General features: G+C 40.0%; 1 long non-coding RNA gene across 1 annotated transcript in view; it reads left to right on the forward strand.

Moving 5' to 3' along the window:
- Nucleotides 1-13,973: 13,973 nt before the first annotated feature.
- The window catches only part of LOC146401740 (uncharacterized), a 269,339-nt gene continuing 263,125 nt past the window's right edge, over nt 13,974-20,187 (forward strand). Inside the window, exons 1-2 of the long non-coding RNA XR_014809254.1 lie at nt 13,974-14,359; nt 18,987-19,159. This is a non-coding gene — a long non-coding RNA (uncharacterized LOC146401740). The remainder of the gene's footprint in view (nt 14,360-18,986; nt 19,160-20,187) is intronic.

Here is a 20,187-nt window from a genome sequence, read left to right on the forward strand (position 1 = left end):
GTATCTGGGTGCTCTTATATTTGGGGCATATATGTTGACGATAGTAACCTCCTCTCCTTGGATGGATCCCTTAATCATTAAGTAGTGTCTTTCTTTGTCTTTCTTTATGTCTTTTGTTTTAAAGTCTATTTTGTCTGATATGAGCGTTGCGACTCCTGCTTTTCTGTCATGTCTATTGGCATGAAATATTTTCCCCCACCCTTTCACTTTCAATCTATATGTATCTTTTGTCCTAAGGTGAGTTTCTTGTAGGCAGCATACTGAAGGTTTTTGCCTTTTTATCCACTCAGCCACTCTGTGTCTTTTGATTGGGGCATTCAGTCCATTGACATTTAAGGTGATAATTGATAGATGATTATTTATTGCCATTTTGAACCTCGTGTTCCAGTTGATTCTATGATTCTCCATTCTTCCTTTCTTTCTTTTTTTTTTTTTTTGATTGGATGGTCTCCTGTTATTATATGCTTGAGTGTATTTTTTTTTCATTTTTTGCAAATGCAATATTTGGTTTTGGCTTGTGGCTGCCCTGTTTTTTAAGTATGCTAACCCCTTCCCATAATTGTGTGTTTTAGCCTGATGGTCCTGTAAGTTCAATCACTTCATTACTATATTAAAAGTAAGAAGAGAAACATACAAACAAACAAACAAAAAGGGTTATTTACTTCCTAACATCCTTTGCCCACATTTTATGGTTTTGATGACTCTTTTTTATTTTTTTCTTTTTAATTTTATTTTGTTTGAAGCATGTTCATGATTAAATCTGTATGCTGGCTTATTTGAGTGACTGCTCTCTGATTGCGGCTTCCTCAGTCCTAGTTCTTCCTCTTCTTCTTCTTTTTTTTTTTTCTTTTCTTTTCTTTTTTCTTCCCTTTCCTCCCTTTCTTTTTGGTTTAGAGAAGCCCTTTCAATATTTCCTTTAACCTGGGTTTTGTGTTGCTGTATTCTTTAAGTTTTTGTTTGTTGGAAAAATTTTTATTTCCCCTTCTATTTTAAATGATATTCTTGCTGGATAGAGTATTCTCCCTGCATATTTTTTCCTTTGAGCCCTTTAAATATCTCTTGCCATTCCCTCCTGGCCTGTAGTGTTTCTCTAGAGAAATCAGCTGATATTCTTATGGGGGTTCCCTTGTAGGTAACATTCTGTTTTTCTCTTGCTGCCTTTAGGATCCTCTCTTTATCACTAACTTTTGCCATTTTTATTATGATGTGTCTTGGTGTGGGTCTGTTTGGGTTCAGTTTGTTTGGGGCCCTCTGTGCTTCTTGTATCTTGAACCCAGTATCCTTTAGACTTGGGACGTTTCCAGCGATAATTTCTTCAAATATATTTTCCATCCCCTTATCTTTTTCTACTCCTTCTGGAATTCCTATTATGCGTAGATTGGCCCGCTTTATATTACCCCATAGGTCTCTTATATTGCTTTCCAGTTTTTTGATTCGGTTTTCTGTCTGTTGACCGGATTGAGTGATTTCCATTATTCTATCTTCCATATCACTGATTCGTTCTTCTGCATTATTCATTCTGGTTTTTACTGCCCCTAGTTCAGTTTGCATCTCTGCAAATGAATGTTCTAGTTTTTCTTGGCTCCTCCTTATATTTTCTAGTTGCTTTCTGAGGGTATCTGCATTACTGTGCATATCTTCTCTTAATTCCTTCAGTATTTTCACTATTTCTCTTTTGAACTCCAGGTCTGTCTGACTGCAGAGATCTGTTTCATTGTTGACTGTTTTAGGTGAGTTCTCCTGTTGGTTTGACTGGGGGTGGTTTCTCAGCTTCTTCATCTTGCTTGTTGTTTTCTTTCTCCTGAGGGAGTTGTACTCTCTGTTATCGGGCAGTGTTTGCCTTGTCACTGCCGTGGAATATTTCCTGAGGGCTGGTGTTGTTGGTCCATCTTTTTTGAGGCAGTGTGGCTTTTCTGGAGTGTTGATGGGGCTAACAGTGTTTCTTTGAAGCAAAGGAGGGCTTCCTGAGGGCAGGCAGGACTGGGAGGTCCACACCACGATGGTAGCAGATTTCACTTGGTCATGCAGAGCTTGCTCTGGTGTTTTTAGGCTGTGGGGTTCTTGCAGGGGGTTGGCGGTGTTGGGCAGCTGTTCCTCAGGAGTGCAGCACCCCCTGGGGGCTGGAGCAGCTATCTAGGTCACTGAGAACCTAAGAGGCTCTTCCCTAGGATAGCCCAACTCAGAAGGACGGCCTGAGAGTGTAGGCGGATCTTTTCACAGTCTGGCCGAGCTTGTTGCAGCTTTTCTGGGCTGCAGGGGCTCTTCCTGGGGGCTGGTGGTGCTGAGCAGCTATTCTGTGGGAGTGGGGCACCCCCTGGGGGCTTGGGTGGGTAGCACGGCCACTGGAAATCCAAGAGGCTCCTCTCCAGGGCCGCCCGACTCAGAAAGACCGTCTGAGATCTTTCCTGGCTCGTCCAAGCTTGTTGAAGCTTTTCTGGGCTGCAGGGGGTCCTGCCTGGAGCTGGCAGTCCTATGCAGCTGGTCCACTAGGGCACACCCTGGGGGCTTGGGCGGGTAGCAGGGCCGTTGGAAACCCAAGAGATTCCTCCCCAGGGCAGCCCAACTCAGAAAAACCGTCGCAGAATTAGGCAGATCTATTCATGGCCTGGCTAGGCTTGTTCTACTTTTCTGGGCTGCAGGCCTTTTCTTGGGGGCTGGTGGTGTTTGGTGCTGCTCTGCGGAAGTGTAGCCCCTCCAAAGGGCAAGCAGTCCTGTGGAGGGACAGCCCCTGTAGTGGTAGGCTTCAGGCAATTGTTGAGGCCAGCCCTCCTGGATGGCAGGCAGCCCCAGGTTAGGCAAGAGCGTAGGAGGTGGCGGGGGTGGGGGAAGGGGATGCACTGGGAAGCACAGCTTTCTGCTAGCTAGCGGGCCTGTAAGCTTGCTGTGGTGTGGGGGGTATTCTATGGGGACCCACCCCTTCTTCTCTCCCCTCCCCAGCGCGGGCACAGAACAACCTCTTCTCCCAGGTTCCCTCTGATGCGGCTTTCCACTTCCCCGCCCCTAGAGTATTGTTCCCTTCCTCTGCGACAGCTTTGTTTTCTAGTCTCCCAGGCAGTCTCTGCCCCATCAAATGGTTTCTAGACCTCCCAAGCAGTTTCCGCTCCACCCCGCCCTCCCAGCCTGTTCTCAGGGTCTAACCTCTAGAGCCGAGATCTCAGTGCCCAGCCCCCATCCAGGCGTCCCCTGTCCCTTTCCCGTCCCTTTCCTGGGGACCAAACTCTGGAGCCGAGGATTCGGTGCCCAGCCCCCACCCAGGCATCTCAATTTTTGGTGACTGTGCCCGTAGTTCAGATGGTCTGTTAGGTTCTTGATCGGCTTTTCCGTACTCCAACTTACTGCTACACTCTCCTCTGCATCTGGAGATTCCTCCAGTTTGTTTGATCTTTCCCCCGTGTAGGTGACTTTCCAGAGTGCAGGATCCCTTTCTCCTCCACAGTTCCCTTTCGGGAGCGCCCATCCCGCTCGGATTCACCTTCTCTCACTCTCCTCTTTTCTCCAGTTCTGCCCAGTAATGTCACGAACTTCTTGCCGTTATTGGAGTTTAGGTTCCTCTGCCAGTGATTGGTTGCTGTTCTGTGCGAGTCATTTATTCTGTAGATGTGCTTTTTTTGTTGTGTTTGTGGGAGAGGGCGAGTGTGTCCCCCTACTCCTCTGCCATCTTGTCCTCCTCTAGCTTTATTTTTCATCTGAAGATTCCTTTTACTATGTGGTGTCTTTTGTGGTTCCTTACAAATGTTAGACTTGTTAGTTATATATCTGTGAAGAATGCTGTTGGCATTTTCATAGGGAGTATACTGAATCTGTAGATTGCTTTGTTTCATATAGATATTTTAACAATATTAATTCTTCTAACCCATGAGCATACAGTATATTTCTTTTTATTTGTGTTCATATTTAAACAGTGTCCTAACGTTTTCTGTGTACAAGACTTTTACCTCCTTGGTTAAATTTCTTTCTGGGTAATTTATTCTTTTTGATGCAATTGTAATATTTTTAAAATTTTTTGCTTCTAATAGTTTGTTCGTGGTTTATAGACATGCAATTGATTTTGTACCTTTCAACTTTACTGAATTTTTTTATTCTAACAGTTTTGTGATGAAGTCTTTAGGGTTTTCTATATACAAAATAATGTCATTTTCAAATAGTGACAGTTTTACTTCTTTCTTTCCAATTTGGATAACTTTTTATCTCTTTTCTTGCCTATTTGCTACTATGGCTAATACTTCCTATACTATGTTGTATAAAAGTGGTAAAAGTTAGCAACCTTGTCTTTTTACTGATCTTAGAAGCAAAGTTTTCAGTTTTTCACCATTGAGTATGCTGTGTGTGGTCTTATATATTGCTTTCCTTGTTTTGAGGTACATCTCTCTATACCCACTTTGTTGTCAGTTTTTTTTTTTTTCATTCATGAATGTTGAATTTTTCCAAATGCTTTCTATGCATCTACTGAGATGATCAGATGACATTTATCTTTCATTTTTTAAGTATGGTATATCATATTGATTGATTTGCATTTGAGTGATTGTTTCATAACCATCCTTGCATCCCTGAAATAAATCCCACTTTATCATACTGTAGCATCCTTTCAACGTATTGTTAAATTTTTAGTTAATACTTTGTTGAGAAATGTACGTTTATGTTCATCGGGGATATTAATCTGTCAATTATATATATATTTTTTAAACCTGCATCTGTGGCATATGGAAATTCCTGGGTTACGGGTTGAATTGGAGATGCAGCTACACCACAGCCACAGCAACACAGGATCCAAGTAGCAGCTGTGACCCACACTGCAATGTCTGCCAATGCTAGATCCTTAAGTGAGCAAGGTCAGGAAATGAATCTGTGTCCTCATGGACACTATGTTGGGTTCTTAACTGACTGAGCCATTAACAGGAACTCCTAGTCTTTGTTTTATTTTTTCTTTTTTATTTTTTTTCTTTTTTTTTTCTGGTCTTTGTTTTAAACTCTATTTTGCCTGATAGAAGTATTGCTACCACAGCTTATTCATCTCCTTTCTGTTTGAATAGAATGTCTTTTTCATTTTGTTTAATTTTAGTGGCTTGTTTTAATCTGAAATAAGTCTCTTGTAGGCAACATATGTATGGGCCTTTTTGTTTGTTTGTTTTTAAATCTGACCTCATGTCTTTTGATTGAAGCATTAGTTCATTTGCATTTAAAGTAATTGTTGATAGGTCTCTATTTATGGCCATTTCACTGTTTCTTGTTTTTGTAGTTCTTCTTTGAGTCCTATCATTGTTTTTCTTTCATTTGTGATTCGATCATTTTCTTCATTTTTGTTTATATTCCTTTCTCTTTATTTTTTTAACCTCTCTTTTACAAGTTTTTTGCTTGTGGTTACCATGAGGTTTATACATCATATCAGAGAGAAAGAATTCTGAAATAGTTGATGTTTGAACACATTTTAAAAGCACTATATTTTTACTCACCCTAGCCCATATTTTATGTTTTTGTTTTCATACATTACATATAGTTGTGTGTATTGCTTATTTTATTACTTTAGAAATAGATGATTTTAGCACTTTTGTATTTTCACCTTCATACCAGTTTTACAGATGGTTGATCTAGCACCTTTACTATATATTTGAATTTCAGTGAGACTTTTTTTTTTATAATTTCCTTATTTCAAGTTATGACCTTTTCTTCTCCATTTAAATAATTTAACATTTTAAAAGGTAGTTTAGTGATAATAAACTCCTTTTACTGTTGCTTATTTGTAAACTGTATCTGTCCTTCAATTCTGGGTGATAAACTTGCCAGGTAGAATAACCTTGGTTTTAAGTTTTGTTTTGTTTTGTTTTTTCAGTGCTTTGAATACATCTTGCCAATTGATTTTGGTCTGCAAAATTTCTGCTAAAAAGTCAGCTGACATACTGATGGGAATTTATTTGTGTATAATCAGTTGTTTTCCACTTGCTGCTTTTATCTATTTATCTTTAACTTTGGATATTTTAATTAAAGTATCTGATGAGGTAGGTTCATCTTCTTTGAGACTCTGTGATTCCTGAATTTGGATATATGTTTCCTTCACTAGGTTCAAGAATTTTTAGGCCATTATTTCTTCAAATGGTTTTTTGGTACATTTCTCTTTCTCTTCTCCTTCTTGGGCTCCTATAATGTGAATGTTAGTAAGCTTGAGTTATCCCAGAAGTTCCTTAAACTATCTTCATTTGTAAAAATTATTTTTTTATTTTTGCTGCTCTGACTGATGATTTCCAGTACCTAGTCTTTGATATTGCTGATCTATTCGTCTGCATCTTTTCATCTTCAGCTGATTCCCTCTAGTGTATTATTTATTTCTCTTGTACTTTTCTGTTCTCATTGGTCCTTTTTTATATTTTTTATCTTTTTGTTGAAGTCCTGTCTGAGATTATCCATTCTTCTTTTAAGTTTGGTGAGCATCTTAATGACTACTACTTTAAACTCCTAATCTGGTAAAATCCTTATCTTTGTTTTGTTCATTCACTTCCCTGAGGTTTATCTTGTTCTTTCATTTGGAAGATAATGCTTTGTCTTTTCATTTTGCCTAACTCTCTGGGTTTATTTCTCTTTATTAGGTACACCAACCACACCTTTCAGTCTTCAAAGAGTGACTTTATAAAGAAGGTATCCTATGGGGCCCAGTGGCACATTCCCTGTGGACACCCAGTCCAGGTGCTCCTAGGGTAACTTCTGTGTGGGCTGTGTGAACCCTCCTGTTGTATTTGGGTCACAGTTTCTGCAGGTGCACCACTGGAAGGAGTTTGTCCCCAAGCTTAGTGTGTGCATTGCTTAGATATGACTTCTTTGGACATCCTGGTGGGCAGTCTGGTTTTCAACCCAGCTGTATATAAGACCTGGCCATAACTGCTACAGATACCCTTGTGGTCAGGGTTAGCCATTGCCCTGGCTAGCTGAGAGGTCTGCTTATGGCTACTGTGGACACACTTGTATGCAGAGTTAACCACTTGGAGTGGAAGCCATTTTGCAAGCATGCCAGTTCAGCTACAGCCATCCATTGTGTCGGGCAGGAATAACTTTGGAGGGAAGCTGGTGCTGATCAAGACAGCCTGCCAAGTCGGACAAGGCTGGTCCTCAAGAGAACACAGGGATAGGCACAGTGTTAGCTTAGGTTGATGAAGACTAATATAAATAGTACCTGTCAGTACTGGTCCAGTCCATCTAGTCAAAGGAGAATAAAAAAAATTGGTGCCCTCCAGCATTCTTATCCCCACAGGAAGTTCTACCAGACCTCTGCCCCTACTAAAATTAGTCAAAGAATCTCCTTCTTCTGTTACCCAGATATTTTTAAAGCTTCTGCCTCTGAGAAAGAACTTGTAGTGGGTAAGTTTGTGCATGAGCCCTTCAAAAGCAGTTTCAGTTTCCTACAGCCCTCTAGTCTCCTGGATTTAAGTGGCACTGATATTCAAAGCCAGACTTATGGGGTCTCATCTTCAAAGCATAGGTCTCCCTCTCTAGGGAGCCCAACATGGGGCACAGAACACTTGCTCCTCAAGGGGATCCTCCGCAGTTGTGATATTCCTCTTACTTGTGTGTCATCACACTGGGAGTGTGAGTTCTGACTAGACTGCCTCTCTGCCCTTCTTACCCTCCTCAATGTGGCCTCTGCTTTATATCTTTACTTGTAGAAAATCTGTTCTGCTAGTCTTCTGGTCATTCTTGAAGATACTTAGATACTTTTATGCATTGATAATATGTAATTGTAGTCCTGGTGTGTCTGTGGGAGGAGGTAATCTCAGGATTTTCCTACAGCAACTTCTTGATCGGAACCTAGCACTTTTTTCTTTTTTTCAACATACTTTTGAAATATATCATATACAATATCTTGTATTTCATTTTTAACTTACAATCCATATTGGGGAATTTTCTATGTAAAGAGTTCCTCACTCTTTATATGAAGTTCATATGGGGAGTTACCATCGTGGCTCAGTGGAAACAAATCTGACTAATATCCATAAGGGTACAGGTTAGATCCTGGGCCTCACTCAGTGGGTTAAGGATCCAGTGTTGCCATAAGATGTGGTGTAGGTTATAGATGAGGCTCGGATCTGGTATTGCAGTGTCAGTGGCATAGGCCAGTGGCTATAGCTCTGATTCGACCTCTAGCCTGGGAAACTCCATATGCCATGGGTGCAACCCTAAAAAGACAAAAACATTTTTTTAAAAAAAATTTTAAAAATTTATGAGAAACATAAAGAGAATTTAAAATTTGGGGGAGATATCCATTCTGCAATAATTAAACCTAAATGCATCATTTTTGAATGCATAGATATGAAGGACAGATTCCCAGAACAGCAAGTTTTAACTGCATAAAGATTATGCCATAAGTCAGTGTTTTAAAACAATGATAATTTGTTATTGTTGACGTTCATGATTCTGGAATGTGGCAGGGTTTCAGCATGGACATTCGAGTGTTTTTCAGGTGGTGTTGACTAGGTTGGTCAACTGAGCACAATTTAAAGATGGCTACCCCCAGCGTTCTGGAGTTCCCATTGTGGCTCAGCAGTAACAAACCCAACTAGTATCCATGAGGATGTGGGTTCAGTCCCTGGACTCACTCAGTGGGTTAAGGATCCAGCACTGCTGTGAGCTGTGGTGTAGGTCACAGACGCATCTCAGATCAGATCTGGCATTGCTGTGACTATGGCATAGGCTGGTGGCTGCAGCTCTGATTCAGCCCTTAGCCTGGAAGCTCCCATATGCCATGGATGCAGCCCTAAAAAGATTAAAAAAAAAATGGCTACCCTCATGCCCTGCACATCAACTGGGCCTCTTACTCTATGTGTTCTTTCTTCATTCAGAAACTCTATCTACCTGTGGACTCTCATTTTAATAAAAATTGATAGGAGATTCATTATAGCCTTGGTGTTCTCAGATTTTTAAGGATGTGAAGAAATAGTTTCAATTATCCTTAATGCCTAATCTTAGAAATTCCAGAATACTACTTCCACTAAATTCTAGTAATCAAAGGAGTCCTAAATGCAGTCAAAATTCAAGGACATAGAGAAATACAATCCACCTGTAAAAGAAAAAAATTATGGCCACACCTGTGGAATATGGAAGTTCCTGGGTCAGGGATTAAATCTGAGTTTCAGATGAGAACTGCATTGCAGCTGTGGCAATGCTAGATCCTTTAACCCACTGTGCCAGGCTGGAAATTGAACCCGCACCTCCACAGCCATCTGAGCTTCTACAGTTGGATTCTTAACCCACTGTGCCATGGCAGGAACTCCAGAATCCACCTTTTTACTGCAGGAATGGCAAAGCCACATTGCAAAGAAAAATTCATGCAGAGAGGAGAGAAATTTGTTGTAAAAACTCTTCTGTTGAATTCCATTGCTCTAATGGTTTTGTGCTTTAAGTAGCAAAAACAGACCAGATGAGGGAAAGCAGAATAAATTAAGAATTTGGGATTAATATATACATATTACTATGCATAAAATAAATAACCAACAAGGGTCTCATGTATAACATAGGGAATTATACTCAATATTTTGTAATAACCTGTAAGGGAAAACAGTCTGAAAAAATAGATATGTATGTATATATGTACAACCAAATCACTTTTCTCTATACTTGAAATTAACACAACATTATAATAAATTACACTTCAATTGAAAAAAAGAAAGAAAGAAAGAAACAGACAAGATGCAAAACAGGGAACATGTACTCTATGGAAGTAGCTTCAAAGAAATGTAATCATCTTTTTTCAACCTACCACCATTAGATACAGTTTCTTCTTAATTTCTTGTTTTTTTAATTTTTATTTTTTATATGATTTTTTATTTTTCCATTATAGCAGTGTTCTGTCAATTTTCTACTGTATAGCAAGGTGACCCAGTTACATATACATGTATACATTCTTTTTTCTCACATGATCATGCTCCATCATAAATGACTAGCCATGGTTCTCAGTGCTATACAGTAGGATCTCACTGCTTATCCATTCCAAAGGCAATAGTCTGCATATATTAACCCCAAATTCCCAGTCCCTTCCACTCCCTACTCCTGCCCCTTGGCAACCACAAGTCTGTTCTCCATGTCCATGATTTTCTTTTCTGTGGAAATGTTCATTTGTGCTCTATACTAGATTCCAGATAGAAGTGATATCATATGGCATTTGTCTTCTTCTTTATGACTTACTTCACTTAGTATGAGTCTCTAGTTTCATCCATGATGCTGCAAATGGCATTATTTTGTTCTTTTTTATGGCTAAGTAGTATTCCATTGTGTATATATACCACCTCTTCTTAATCCAATCATCTGTCAATGGACATTTGGGTTGTTTCCATGTCTTGACTATTGTGAATAGTGCTGTAATGATGGCCAACAAGCACATGAAAAAAATGCTCAACATCCCTGATTAGTACAGAAATGCAAATCAAAACTACCATGAGATACTACCTCACACCAGTCAGAATGACCATCATTAGTAAGTCCACAAATAGCAAGTGCTGGAGGGGGTGTGGCAAAAAGGAACCCTCCTGCACTGTTGGTGGGAATGTAAGCTGGTACAGCCGCTATGGAGAACAGTATGGAGGTACCTTAGAAATGTATACATAGAACTACCATATGACCCAGCAGCCCCACTCATGGGCATATATCCGGACAAATCTTTCCTTAAAAAAACACATGCACCCACATGTTCACTGCAGCACTATTCATAATTGCCAAGACATGGAAACAACCCAAATGTCCATTGACAGACAATTGGATTAGGAAGAGGTGGTATATATATACACAATGGAATACTGATCAGACATAAAAAGAATGACTTAATGCCATTTGCAGCAACATGGATCGAACTAAAGAATCTCATCCTGAGTGAAATGAGCCAGAAAGACAAAAACAAATACCATATGATATCACTTCTATCTGGAATCTAATATAGAGCAGAAATGAACATTTCCACAGAAAATAAAATCATGGACTTGGAAAATAGACTTGTGGCTGCCCAGGGTGGGGGAGAGGGAGGAAGTGAGAGGGATTGGGAGCCTGGGGTTAACAGATGCAAACTATTGCTCTTGGAATGGATTTACAATGAGATCCTGCTGTGTAGCAGCAGAGAACTGTGAGAACTATGTCTAGATACTTATATTGCAACATGACAATGGGAGGAAAAAGTATGTATACATGTGTGTGTAACTTGGTCCCCATGCTGTACAGTGGAAAATAAATAAATAAATGAACAGTGCTGTAATGAATGTGCAGGTGCATGTGTCTTTTTAAGTAAAGTTTTGTCTGGATATATGCCCAAGAGTAGGATTGCTGGGTCATATGGTAGTTCTATGTATAATTTTCTAAGGTACCTTCATACTGTTCTCCATAGTGGTTGTACCAGATTACATTCCCACCAGCAGTGCAGGAGGTTTCCTTTTATCCACATCCTCTCCAGTATTTGTTATCTGTGGACTTGTTAATGATGGCCATTCTGACTGGTGTGAGGTGGTATCTCATGGTAGTTTTGATTTCCATTTCTCTACTAATCAGGGATGTTGAGCATTTTTTTCATGTGCTTGTTGGCCATCAGTATATCTTCTTTGGAGGAATGTCTATTCAGGTCTTTTATCCATTTTTCCATTGGGTTGTTGGCTTTTTTGCTGTTGAGTTATATAAGTTGTTTGTATATTCTAGTGATTAAGCACTTGTCAGTCGCATCGTTTGAAGCTATTTTCTCCCATTCTGTAAGTTGTCTTTTTGGTTTTTTTAATGGTTTCCTTTGCTGTGCAAAAGCTTGTCAGTTTGATTAGTTCCCATTGGTTTATTTTTGCTTTTATTTCTGTTCTTTGGGAGACTGACCTGAGAAAACATTCATAAGGTTGATATCGGAATGTTTTGCCTATGTTCTCTTCTTGGAGGCAATGGTGTCTTGCCTTACATTTAAGTCTGTAAGCCATTTCGAGTTTATTTTTGTGCATGGTGTGAGGGTGTGTCCCAGTTTCATTGATTTACATGGAGCTGTCTAGTTTTCCCAGCAACACCTGTAACTGATTTCTGAATGTTAATCTGATATCCTGATAATTTGCTGAATTTGTTGATCAGTACAAATAGTTTTTGGGTTGAGTCCTTCGGGTTTTCTATATATAGTATCATGTCATCTGCATAGAGTGACAGTTTTATATTCTTCAAATATATTTTCAATCCCCTCCTTTTTTTTCTTCTCTTTCTGAAATTCCTATTATGTGTAGATTGGCCCACTTTATATTATCCCATATATCTCTTATATTGCTCTCATGTTTATTCATTTGGTTTTCTGTCTGCTGTTCTGATTGGGTGATGTCCATTATTCTGTCTTCCAAGTCACTAATTCCTCTGCATTATTCATTCTGCTATTTAGTTCCTTTAGCTCAATTTGCATTTCTGCAAGTGAATTTTATAATTTTTCTATGTTCCTCCTTATATTTACTAGTTCCTTTCTAAAGGAATCTGCATTACTGGTCATATCTGCTATTAATTCCTTGATATTCAGCCTTAATTCCTTCAGTATTTTCACTACCTCCCTTTTGAACTCAGTATCTGTCAGACTGCAGAGGTCTGTTTCATCGTTTGCTGCTTCATGCAAATTCTGTTCTTTTCACTGGGAATGGTTCCTGAGCGTCTTCATTTTGTTTATGGCTTTCTTTTTCTGTGAGTTTAGGGAAGCCAAACTATAGTCTTGGAAGGCTACTTCTATGAAAGAGCTCCCCTTTGTATTTTGTGGGGGCTTACTATTTATTTCTGATGTGGGAGTTTGAATATTTGCTGTCTCTTTCTTTGGTGTGAGCAGGCTCTTATCCCCAGGGTGCTGAATGTGTTTCCAGGGAGGAGGCAGTGGGTAGGGCTAGTAGTCAGTGCCTTGTTTTGGGGCTCTTAACAAGCAGCAAGGACCTGCAGGAAGGTGGTGCAGGCTCCTCCTAGTTGCAGGGCCCTGGGAGTTAGTAATGAGCCTCGGCAGATTTACAAGGTGCCTAGAGCATGTGGCAGTGGCAGCAGCAGGCTGTGTGAGTTCCCAGGGGAATGAGAGCAACAACATGTAGTGTTCGATTGCAATGCCCTCCTCTGAGGTGACTGGAGCTGAAAATGGTGCCTGTTCAGGGACCCCTAGTGGTAGCGGTCCACGCCCACCTCTGGAGTCAGTGATGAGTACAGTGGTTTGCCCCCACTACCTGTAGACCTTGCAAGAAGCATTCCGTCTCACCTAGCCCACACAGCAGGTGCAGCACAGGCTGTTCCTATTTGCGGGACCCTGATAAGTGACAGAGATCAAGGGTGTGGGCACTGCCCAGAGCATTCAGCAGTGGCAGCAACAGGGCAGGTGTGCTCCCAGGGATTGGAGAGCAACAGCAGGTGGTGTTTGGTCACAATGCCCTCCTCTGTTGTACCCTTGAGATGACTGGGGCCGCAAGTGGTTCCTGTTCACAGACCCCTAGTGGTGGCAGGCCATGCCCATGTCTGGAGCCAGAGATAACTGCTGTGTTTTGCCCCTGCCCACCTGAAGACCATGCATTAAGCACCCCATCTCAGCCCACACAGGGGGTGCTGCATCAGCTTCCCCTAGTTGTAGGGTCTTGGGAAAGGGCTCTGCCCAGAGCGTTCAGCAGTGGCAGCTGCAGGGCAGGTGTGTTCCCAGGAGGGTGAGAGCAATAACGTGTAGTGCCTGGTTGTAGTGCCCTCTTTTTGTTTTTTTTCCCCCACCCCTGAGGTGACTGGGGCTGTAGGCAGAGCCCACTCACAGGCCCCCAGTGGTGGCAGGCCATGACTCCCTCTGGCCTCCAAGACCACTACCATGGTCTGTTCCTGCTGCCTGTAGATCACGCAAGAGGCACCACATCGCACTTAGCCCCATGCTGCCCTTAGCCCACACAAGAGGTTCCCAGCCACCTGTAGTCTCCATCAGAAACACCTGGTCTCCCATAGCCAGAACACGTGGCTTCTGGCCACTCATAGCCTGAGCCAGAGATGCTCCGCCCTCTGAGAGCCCTAGTGCGCATGCGGCCCACTCCTCTCCCTTTCGCCCTCCCCAACAATGGCGCTTCACTTCTCCTGTAGCCCCAGACCTTCTCCCAGGTTTCCTCTGCCATGGCATTCCACTCCCCAGCCGGTAGCACACTGCTCCTGCCATGGCGCACTGCTCCTTAGCCCCTTAGGCTGTTCTCACACAGCCAGCCCCAGTCCTGTCCCTGGGACTGACCTCTGGAGCCTAAGTCTTAGCGCCCAGCCCCTGCCCAAGCGTCTCAGGCTGTGGTGTCCGGGCGGTGCTGCAGATGATCTGTGCGGCCCTCACTCTGCTTTGACCTCAGTCCAGCTGCTGCGCTTTTCTCCACGACTTTGAGATCCCTCTTTCCGGGATGATCTCCTGGTAGGTTGGGTGGCTTCCCAGAATGTGGGTTCCTTTTCATCTTCAGAGCTCCCTCAGGAATGCTAGTCCCATCCTGATTGCCTTTCTCTCTCTTTTTCTTTTGTTCTACCCAGTTATGTCAAGGGTTTCTTGCCCTTTTTGAAGGTTTAAGTTCTTCTGTCAGCATTGAGTAGATGTTCTGTATGAGTCGTTTTACATGTAGATGTGTTTTTTGGATGTGTTTGTGGGAGAAGCTGAGCTCGAAGTCTTACTCCTCTGCCATCTTGATCCACCTCTCCTTAATTTCTTCTAAGAGCTTCCTAAGAAAGAATTCTTAATGAGTTATTTCATTAGGAAAAAATATGTGTATTTTTCAATTCTAAGTGGCTATTTTCCCAGATGTGAAATCTTTGGGTTATCTTTTCTTGCCTTAGGAAATTTTTTAGTTTTTCTCCACTTCCATTTATTCAACAATGGTTAATTAGTTACTGGAGCAACACATGAGTATTGTTAATCAGTGGGAACTGTGTAGATTACACCTCTCCAAATCTGGGGGGAAAAAAATCCCTTTCTCTGGAATGGTATTTATTTTCTTCTTTATCGTTTTCGTGTTTTTGGTTTTACTAAGATGAGCTATTTTATCTTGTGTTTTAAGATAAGTATTTCTATTTTTAAAAATAATTTTTATCTTCATTTTTATAAGATATAATTGCAAACACTTGTTTATATTCAGGTTAAAAAAGTGCAAAGATAATTTAATATTTTAGGCAAGTCATAGAATTTTTGATAGTGTACAACAATCTATGACTTAAAAATCTTATTTAATCATAAGTTGCTGATATGAGATCAGAAGATAATCAGCAGTTTAGAACATGAAACATAGAAGAAACCTAAAAAGATTTCAGGAAGAGACAGAGGTGGTAATTTATAAGTTTGGTGTTTCACTGGCAAGTTTATACTGGCTGACTTGGAGGCAACAAGCAAAGTAATGGGTAACTGTGAGGCTGTTCTCTGAAACTTGTTTCTCCTGTACTACCCAGCCTTTTAAAAGCTTCTGCAACAGCCGGGTTCTTCATAATTCAGCCTAGCTCATTGCTTTCTAGCATTCCAGAAGTTTCTTTCTCTTTTTTTCTATTTTAGTTCCTATATTTTCATACGTTATTTAGAATTTAATAATACTTCATTACCCTATAATTTTCTATTTGTTCTTGTTTAGTTCAAGCCGAAATTTTTTTTTTTTTTTTTTTTTTTTTTTTTTTTTTTTTTGGTCTTTTTGCTATTTCTTGGGCCGCCCCCGCAGCATGTGGAGGTTCCCAGGCTAGGGGTCTAATCAGAGCTGTAGCCACCAGCCTATGCCAGAGCCACAGCAACGCGGGATCTGAGCCGCCTCTGCAACCTACACCACAGCTCACCGCAACGCCGGATAGTTAACCCACTAAGCAAGGGCAGGGACGGAACCTGCAACCTCATGGTTCCTAGTCAGATTCGTTAACCACTGCGCCACGACGGGAACTCCTCAAGCTGAAAATTTTGAAGAAAATATCCCTCTGCGGTAGCATTACACTGATGTCGGAGATCATGTCAGGCAGTGATCTCTTTCTAATGACTTTAATTCTAGATACATGAAGTAACTATATATATATATATAGGGCAACAATATAAGTAGTCTTGTTTAGATAGAGGCTATCATATTGAATATGATTACAAACATGATGTAATTTCATTATTTGTGTATATATGTATACAGTCTTTCATTCTTTATTTATCTATATTAGATAAATGTTTAATCCTATGGATAAGTCAATTTTTAAAATCATTTCCAGGTAAAGAGAAGTCAGCTCAGTATTCTGAAATTATAATTCAAAACTGACATTCAAATTTCTAAAAGTCACCTTAGTATTAAGGAAAAAATCAGCTCATCATAGGAGATAATTTAGTATGAAAGAAAGAACTCTAACTGCCACCATTCCGCATTGTACCTTGATTGCCAACTATGTTATCAATTAATAATTTGAATATTTTAAGATAAATCGAACCTCTGGGATTCTTCTTACTATCCATTCATATTTACTTCTAATAAAATTTTGATCTAAGAATCTGTTTTCCTCAAAAGCTTGACAAATTACCTTGTCAAATAAGAAAACTGAAGCCCTATCACATCCTACGAAATGATCTATACCTTTGATGACTAATGTTCCTCAGTTTGAACTGAGAATTTTACACATATATATATGCATATATATGTAATATATATATTATGCAAATATAGACTAAGTCAAATGTTCTAAACTACATTTTAATTTATAAAATATAGTCATTTATAGAGGTCTTAGTGCCAGGGAAAAAGAAAGAATTAGGTGATAAATAATTTACTAGTGAATCACACCTATTTTGCTGAAAGGAAAATAGAAAATTTGAAAATTCTATTAATTAAAATGCATTGCTAGTTAAATTTACTGCATGAGAAACAATTAGAGACAAATATAGCACACAAACATGCCAAAAAGCTAGAATATAAAAAACAAAGAAATAATAAGGTATCCGTTAAGGCCAGCCAACTTAGAATTCCTCTCCCTAAGGCCTACTTTTACCTTGAAGAATGTAATTAGACATTGGCTATAAGAACTTAGCTGTCTCCCCAAGGGAAGAGGAAAAAGGAGGTTTCCTGTAAGAAAACAAAGCAAGATATTGCTCTGTTATTATTAACATTATTAACACAGTGCACCCAAAAGTTTTATTTTATTGCCAGTACTGCTGAAAGGATACCATCCCAAATAACTTCAAACAACTCTGATGTTTTTGCCATTCATTTTTAATTCATCTTTTTAATTCTATTAACTATATGAGGCATAATTTACAGATGTTAGGATGGACAAGTCTTAAAACATACAGACTGAAAATTTTGTTTTCCTTGTACGTGCATCTGTGAAACCATCACCCTTGTCAAATTGCAAAATATTTCTCTTACACCAAAATTTTCCCTTGGGCTCCTTTGCAGTAAACATTCACCAGCAAAAATAAGGACTATTCTCATTTCTTTCACAAAATATCAGTTTTATCTATTGCTGAATTTCATTTAAATAAAATATTATAATATGTACTCTTTTGATTATCTTCCCCCTAGAACCACTGTCCTTGAGAGATATATGCCATTTGTTTCATGTACAAATTTATTTTTAAAAATTTGATTGCTGGGTAGAATCCACTGAGTAAATGTCCTCTAACCCCATCTTAATGCCTACTTCTCAGTTGACCTAAACTAACATAATTGGTACTGGGAGTGGTCTGAGAATCATATGGTTAATGGGAATTTGTAGCTGGCTCACTCACCACCTTTATGGGTAAATAGGACTCTGTTGCATGTGGTAGACAGGACACAGATGAGCTCTGGCATAGTGTGTGTGTCTGATTTGCTGAAGATTTCACAGGTGGTGATGTAGGAATACACCCTTCTGGAAAGGAATGCTACTGCAGGTGAATGATTCAGTCATTTGAAAGATAAGGGGAGACAAATTCCTACAATGAGTAGAGTTGTTTGTTTATCATAAGTTGTAGTGGTGCCTTGAAGTAACAGTGGAAAGTGACTAACAAACAGTTAAAAGTTAAGTTTAAGGATTTATGAACTCTTTGGTAGTTGATGAAGAGTCTCTTGTCTCCTGTGGTAAGTAGACAAGTAGGAGACTGAAGATCGAGCAGAGTTACACAGCTCCAGAGAGATGCAAACACTCAGTCAAAGCATGTGTATTAAGCTAAGGTCAGGGCACTGACAGGGAAAATCTAAAACCCTGAAATATGATATAGGTATATCTGGATAATTATCTCTGCAGACTTTGGTTCTTCAGACTTCTTCACCTTAGTAAGAGCTCGAACTTTCTCCTACTCTAGGAGCTTCAGAGACTTCTCTTCTGCAAGGCAGTACATAACATTTTAGGCCTGGCCTAACTTCCCCTCCAGAAGATAATTAGAGTAGAGCCCCAGAATAACCCCTAGGACACTTGGGGGCTGATCAGGAAGGAAAGAGATTTTATACTAACATAATTGTAAGATTTCACTTGCATGTTCTGGCAGGAACCATGGGACTATTATTGAAGGGAGTGTTGAGGTTTCCTTCATCATGCACTGTTCTCTTGACCTTGGTGGACATCTTTATGATAGCTATTTTTAATTCTCTGTCAAAGAAATCATATGACTGTTTCATTAGGGTCCATTTCTAGAAATTTCTCTGGTTCCTCTGTTTAAAACATCTTTGGCTAGTTCTCTGTTTCCTTGATACTCTGTGTTCATTTCTACCCATTAGACAATGCAGCCTTCCAGTCTCCACAGATTGGGCTTGTACTGGAAAAGGTCCTCAGTAATAAGTCTGACCTGAGTTTCAAGGTCCTTTATCAATGTTTTTCCTCCCCAGGGGGAAGCAGACAGCCTCTGGGCAATGGTTTTCACTTTTACATGCTGTGCTGAGGTCATGATGGGGTGTGGAGGTGGAGCTATGGTATCTGTGGGTCCAAGCTGCCATCTCCATTTCCCTCCAACATCTAGACTGTGCCAGAGCTGTCAGAACTCCAGCACTGGTGAGATGAGTGCTAGTTCTTTGGGAAGCCTCTTGGAAATTGGGGTACTAGATGCATAAATTGACTCTTTTCCTTTACAGGGTGAAGCTGAGAGTTGGAATTTTTTTATCCACTCACTCTTCACTGAGTTATGGAGGATCAGTGGCATATGTTGGCTCAAGCTACTGCCTGTTTTCCTGCTCCAAGCAGCTAGACTGTGACAGATCTGCCCGAGCTCCAAGACCAGCAAGACCTCATCTCCTTACCTGCCTTGGTGAGTCTGATTTTTCATTCTCCTGGGATGCAGGAGAAGTTCCATTATTTTCTGATTTCTCATGAAGAAAATTTGTCCATGAATTTTTGCTGAATTGTTGTGTTTGTGGAGGAAGGAAAGTCCAGGGAATCCTCCTCTCCCATGTTGCTGATGTCACGTCACTCCTAGCATCAAGTATTGATACAAGTTGCAATGTGGATGAATCTTGAAAACATTAAACAAAGAGAAGCCAGCCTTTAAAAATGACATCCTCATTCCCCTCCCACCCCATGGACCTAGGAAACCATTAATCTACTTTCTACCTGTAAAGATGTGCCTATTCAGGACATTTCATACAAATGGACTCATACAATGTGCAGTATTTAGTGACCCATTTCTTTAACTTAGCTAAAAGTTTTCAAGATTCATGTGTGTTGTAGCCTTGTAAGTACCTGATTCCTCTTTATTTGCCAAATAATATTCCATTGTATGGATATAGTGTATTTGTTTATAATTCATCAGTTGATGAACATTTGGGTTGTTTTAACCTTTTGAGTATTATGAGAAAGATACTATAGTCATTCACGTACAGTTTTTTTATGAGGACATGTGTTTTATATTGCATTGTGTCTGAGATGAAATGGCTAAGTCACATGGTAACTCTGTGTTTACTATTTTGAGGAACCGTCAAAAATCCCTCCAAAATATTTGTACCAGTTTATGTGAGGGTTCCAGTTGTTCTAGATCCCCATCAACTCTTGTTATTGTCTTCTTTCAGATAATAGCTATCTTAGTAGATGTGAAGTGGTTACCTATGGAGAATTGGATTTATATTTCTTAGTGACTAATGCTGTTGAGCATCTCTTACTGTACTTATTATCCATTTGTATATATTCTTTGGAAACTTGGCAATTTAGAGTCTGCCTATTTTTAATTATTTGTCCTTTTTTTAGAATTGTGAAAGTTCTTTATGTGTTGTGGATACAAGTCAGTAATAAGATTTGTGATTTATAAATATTATCTCTCATTCTGTTCATTGCCTTTTCACT

This window comes from Sus scrofa, chromosome 7 (assembly GCF_054392235.1).
Source record: "Sus scrofa isolate SSC_HxYL_T2T_F1_AM1 chromosome 7, Sscrofa_HxYL_maternal_Yorkshire_Landrace_v2.0, whole genome shotgun sequence".
Classification (NCBI taxonomy): domain Eukaryota; kingdom Metazoa; phylum Chordata; class Mammalia; order Artiodactyla; family Suidae; genus Sus; species Sus scrofa.